This window comes from Pristis pectinata, chromosome X, assembly GCF_009764475.1.
Source record: "Pristis pectinata isolate sPriPec2 chromosome X, sPriPec2.1.pri, whole genome shotgun sequence".
Lineage (NCBI taxonomy): Eukaryota > Metazoa > Chordata > Chondrichthyes > Rhinopristiformes > Pristidae > Pristis > Pristis pectinata.
Genome location: NC_067450.1, coordinates 9,172,317 through 9,178,663, shown reverse-complemented (window position 1 = coordinate 9,178,663; position 6,347 = coordinate 9,172,317).

Here is a 6,347-nt window from a genome sequence, read left to right as displayed (position 1 = left end):
TTCCAGCAGCTAAAACTGGAAGTGGTAACAGAAAGGCTGCCACAGGAAATTCACTACCAAGGGACTTGAGGAGCTTGCAGTGAAAATTCCTCTCAGACAACAGGCCCCAGGGTGCCCTCAGGGCCTGATCTGTTCTGATGTCTCGGTCTCTCTCCCAGAAAACCGCTGAACGCTGCCTCTTCACCTCAGACTCCGTCAACAGAGAGGGATTCTGGAGGATCCTTCTCAAGTTTGGCTGTCCCCAAAAGTTCTTCAGGATCCTCCACTTGCTCCACGATGGCACACAAGCGGTGACTCCCACCAACGGATCTCCCAGTGACGAGGGTCAAGTAAAACAGTGTCGTCACACCAGCCCTCTTATTCATGTTCCTCGCTTCTATGCTCCATCTCCTTCCAACAACCTGCCTGTCGGAGTGGAGTTACTCCACAGGATAAGCAGGAAACTCCACCCCAGAACCAAGGTCACTTCAACCTCAGTCACAGGCGATGTATCTTGTATCAACACACAATGCTGGAGGAACTCAGTGAGTCAGGCAGCATCTATGGAGGGAAATGGACAGTTGACATTTTGGATGCCTTGTGGATGTTCACAATGAGAGGCTGAACAAACAATTGTAGGTTCATCCATGAATTATATTGGAGAAGAGGCCTTGCTATAAACATCCAGTAGTCTAAGGTCCCTCACTAAACTGTCCCTGTCACAAAACACCGTGCCCCACCAGCCATCAGCTCTCCCTGTTTACCTGTCTGCCCATCTGTCTATCCCTCTGTGTACCTGTCAACTTATCTTGCTGTCTGCACGTCAATCTGCCCACGGTTCTGTCTGTCTCGCTATCATTTATCTATGTACCTACCTGTCTGCCGACCTATCTATCTAATTATCTGTCTCAGTTCATCTATCTGACTGTGTGTCTATCTATCCATGTCAGTGAAAGGTAACTTGCACATTCAGCAGCCAGTTAGGAAGACAAATGGTACGTCGGCCTATATTGCCAGAGAATTTGAGTGCAAGAGTAAGGATGCATCGTGATTACCTGGAGCCTTGGTGAGGGACTTGGCCAAGCCCTGCTTTTTCCTTTATCTCTTTCTCTCATCTCCCTCTTTCCTTCTCTTGTACCTTCTCTCTCTTTCTATCTACCCCCCCCCCCCCACTATCTTTTTTTTCCTTTTTGTCTCCCTCTCTCCTTTCTGGATCCCAGCAGTCACACCCCTTGCCTTGATCATAGAGCTCATGCACAGAAGATAAGATTTCTTTATTAGTCACATATACATCGAAACACACACTGAAACGGACCTTTTTGCGTAGAGCGCTCTGGGGGCAGCCCGCAAGTGTCGCCACGCTTCAGGCGCCAACATAGCGCGCCCGCAACTTCCTAACCTGTACGTCTTTGGAATGTGGGAGGAAACCGGAGCACCCGGAGGAAACCCACGCAGACACGGGGAGAACGTACAAACTCCTTACACGCAGCGGCCGGGATTGAACCCGGGTCGCTGGCGCTGTAATAGCGTTACGCTAACCGCTACACTACCGTGCCTTTTAGGAGATGAGGAAACTGAAAAGCAACAGCCTTTCTAGCTGGCATTTAATTAGATTCACCAACCTGATTTGGACAACATCCTATATAATGAGGCAAAGCAGAGCAGCGAGTTGTGCTAGAAAAGGACCTTGCAGCTGTATGCTGTGTCCTATTACCCAGGAAGAAAAAATATGTTCAGGAGAAGCGCGCAAACACTGCTTTGGCCAAAAGCCTTCCACAATATAAATGACATGAGATGCCCTGATTGCTGATTTGAAGATGCACCACAGTTTGGGCCAACCATTGGAATTACCCATGTAAAGTTCTACGTACAACGGCAACAATGCGTTGAATGTTAGCTTGTGGATTAGTTGGTGAGAGTATTGTTAGAAAGGTTGAGGTTAAGATATTGTGGCCATGGAGGAGGGTATACAAGGAAAGAAGGGTGTTGAAACATCATTCTTTAAGTTAAAAGACTCAACAGATGGTTTTCAATAGAGCTGTAAATGCAACAGGGAGCCCCTGAGATCCAGGTAAGGCCAGCGTACTTTTCCTCTGGAGAAATAAAATAAACACACTATACGAGCTGGAATGTAGATAAAGGAAAGGAAAATGCTGGTGTCCACAACCTTAGTAAGGTTGGTGGAATCAGAGAGGGCTTAGCAGAAGAAGGTTGTCCCAAAATGTCTGGAGTGCTGCCAGAGATAAGGAGGTCAGGACTACACAAAGGAGGATTTGGTCAGGGTGCGTGTTAGTGACAGGCTGTGGTAGTTAAGGTAGTGATGGACAGGGGACATTTGCCAACCCCTTCAATGAGCGTATTATAGTTCCTAAAGGGTGAACATCAGGCAGCTCCATCACGCTGGGTGGCTTCACACCTTGATTTGATTAAGAAAAGGAAGACAGGGAGGTAGAACCCACCGTTGCCCAGGGCCGATGGTGAGAAACCGCGCTGTTCACTGCCTGACTGACCAACCCATCGTGAGTGAATCACCACATGTGTTAGGGGTCTTATGTCCGCTTTGTGTTCTTTTGTTGTGACGTTTACAATAACTGTCATTTCTTTATGAACCAATAAAAATACTCCATTTGGGTAACCTGTGGCATTTTGAAAGAGGTAAAATCCCACACCCGTGCCTGCTGTATTCTGCTGGGAGGCACACAGTGGATCCACCTGTCTACAGATTGCTGGGAGCTTTTATTTATATAACTGTAATGTGCCAATTGCTTTGTAAACCACGTTGATCAATGCTCAATGTTCAGTCCCGTTCAAAACTCCTCAGCAAATGAAGCAGCCCATTCCTGCCTGCGGCAAGACCCAGACAACATTCAGGCATGGGCTGATGAGTGTAAAGTGACATTTGCACCCCCAAAGGTCCATCTCCAAAGAGGGAGGGTCTATCCCCACCCAGCCGTGACATCTAATGGCATTGCCATCGCTGACTCCCCCACCGTCAACATCCTGGAACTCAACTGGCTACAGTAGCAGGTCAGAGGCTGGGTCCCTGCACTGAGTGACTCACCTTCTGACACGCCAAGGGCTTTCCCCCATCTACAAGGCACGAGACAGTGTGATGGGACACCCTCCACGTGCCTGGGTGAGCGTGGCTCCAACAGCTCTCAACAACCTCGACACCATCCAGGACAAAGCAGCCTGCTTGATTGGGACCCCACCCACCACCCCAAACACTCCCTCTCTCCACCACCGGCGCACAGTGGCTGCAGTGTGTACCGTCTACAAAATGCACTGCAGTTATTTGTGCAGGTTTTAATGAAGGTTTTAATTGAAGGTTTTAATGAGCATCTCAAAGGCAGAAAGAGGGCTGGTGAGTTCGGGGAGGGAATTCCAGAGCTTGGGACCAGGCAGCTGAAGGCACGGCTCCCAGTGGCAGAGCCATTGCAGTCAGGGGTGTGTAAGAGGCCAGAGCTGGAGAACATGGATCGCAGGGCTGGAGAGAGTTGCAGAGAACTGGAGCCAGGAGGAATTGGAGGAATTTTAAAGCAATGATGAGAAGATTAACATCGAGGCATTGTTAGACCAGGAGCAGGGCAGATCAGGAAGTATTGAGAAGTGTCGGTGGACAGGCTTTGGTGCAATGTAGGACAGTAGAGTTTTGGAAGAGGTTCATAGAGGGTGCAAGGTGCATAACTAGTCAGCAGATCATTGGAGTTGGCAAGGAGAGAGGTAACAAGTGCGTGAATGAGGCTGATGTTAGCGGGTGGAAGCCTTGGTGATGGAGGGGAGAAGGGGGTTGGTCTCTCACTATGAGACCTATCGCTTTACCTCTTCCTCTTTCATGCTCTGGCATGGTGGTACAACTGGCAGAGCCACTGACTCACGGCTCCAGTGACCTGGGTTCGCCCCCGACCTGTGTGGAGTTTGCACGTTCTCCCTGTGACCGCGTGGGTTTCACCCCGGGTGCTCCGGTTCCCTCCCACATCCCAATGACATGCGGGCTGGTGGGTTAATTGGCCGCTGTAAATTGTCCCCCAGTGTGTAGACTGGCAGGGGAATTGGTGGGAGTTGACGGGCTTCTGTGAGAGAATAGGTTACTGGGAAATAAGTGGGTGGATGGGATTGCTCTGAGAGCCAACATAGAACCAATGGGACAAATGGCCTCTTTCTATGTTGTAAGGTGATATGAGAAACTTTAGATAGGCTGTCCTGCCTGTACCTCCCTCGCCCTGCACCCTGAGATTGAGTCAGCACTCGCCTATCGCTCTCATTCCTCTGCAAGGGTCCCAAAGTATAAAAACCTCAAAAATAGGAGCAGGAGTAGGCCATTCAGCCCTTCGAGTCTGTTGTAAAATGTAAAAGTCTGAGTAAAATGCCACTCAACATGATCATGGCTGATCCCCTATCTCTATGCCATATCCCTGCTATCTCCCATGTCCGTGAAACCTTTTGTGCCGAGAAATCTATCTCTTTAAATATATTCAGCAGCCTCGACAGCCCTTAGTGATGCAGAATTGCACAGGATCCCCCTCCTACTAGGTGAAGAGATTTCTCCACCCCTCTGCCCAAAACCTCCCATCCTGTAACACGTTGAAATCCCACAGCATTCACCATCCTCCCTTCCTCCACCAGCCACGAGCTTTCAAATCAAGTTTCACCGTCACTTCCCAACGTCAATTTCTCTCCTTCCCACACTCCAAACCACGAGGTCTCCTGAAGCCGAACCTCTGTCTTTCAATTTAAAAAAAATGAGTTTTGTTGCTTCTTGAGGCAATGATGTCATGGAACATTGTAAGCCTGTGCCAAACATATGCTTTCAAGGAGGGCTAAGGAGGTAAGCTATAATTCAGATGACCCATCCCAATAGAAGGTCAAGTAATGTTTGAACTATCATTCTTCCTTTAAGAAATGATGTTGGGGCAAATGTTATCTGACCACAGGGTTATAGAATTTCTGAATACCATGTTCTTAGCCTGAAATAAAACCAATCCCAGTAACCAACTGGACTTAACTATTACAGACCAGCCTAATCTGTCTGCTAATGCTTTCCACTTGCTGTGTGTTCTAACCATAAGAGAAGCAGGCAGTTATAAATCTCTGAAAGATAGGGCCTCTGAAAGATTTCTCCTCTGTTTCTACCATGGAGAAAGAAATGAAGACTTCAGAACCAGGGAAACTTAATGGGGAGAATGGGGAGGTTCTGGGGATAGTCCGCATTACAGTAGAGGAGGTGCTGGACATCTTAAAATGTGTGAAAGTAGACAAGTCTCCAGCGCCTGACCAGGTATATCCAAGAACACTGTGGGAGGCTGGAGGGTGGTGAAGAAAGCTTTTGGCACGCTGGCTTTCATTAGTCAGGGCATTGAGTATAAAAGTTGGGAGGTCATGGTGTGGTTGTACAGGACGCTGGTGAGGCTGCACTTGGAGTATTGTGTTCAGTTTTGGTCGCCCTGCTACAGGAATGATGTTCTTAAACTGGAAAGTGTGCAGAAAAGATTTACAAGGATGTTGCCAGCACTTGAGGGACTGAAGTATAGGGAGAGGTTGGACAGGCTCGGACTTTATTCCTTGGAGTGTAGCGACTGAGAGGTGATCTTTTAGAGGTGTATAAAACCATGAGGAGCATAGATAGGGTGAAGGCACACAGTCTTTTTCCCAGGGCTGAGGAATCAAAAACTAGGTTTATGGTGACAGGGGTAAGATTTAACAGAAACTTAAGGGGCAACTTTTTTCCACAAAGGGTGGTATGTATATGGAACAAGCTGCCAGAAGAAGTGGTTAAGACAGGTACAGTAACAACATTTAAAAGACACTTGGACAGGTACATGGATAGGAAAGGTTTAGGAGGTTATGGGGCAAATGAAGGCAAATGGGGCTAGTTTGGATGGGCATCTTGGTTGGCATGGACCAGTTGGTTTGAAGGGCCTGTTTCTGTGCTGTATTACTCCATGACTCGATGGTAGAAGGCCTTAAGCTCTTTTAACCTATAACCTCTGTAAATGTGAGTGCTTATTTGTTATTGGTCTATCTGTTATCTCAGTTTATGGAGACAGGAGGACTGTTCCTGCATTAATGGTTACACGAAGTGGCTCCCTCTGCAGGATAACAAAGCTCTATCTCTCTATAGAGCAGGATTTTCAAGGCTACATTGAAAATTGCACTAACAAGCACTGGGAGGGCAAGTGATTTGTGGTCACATAGAAAGTAATATTTCTTACTGCCCTTCATACCTTGGCACCTTTGGAGTGGTGCCAAAGGAACTGGAGAGTGGTGAATGTTACTCCCTTGTTTCAAAAGGGAGTAAGGATAATCCCAGCAACTAAAGTGAGGTCAGTTTATCCCCAGTGAGATTCTGGGAATATTGATCCGGAACA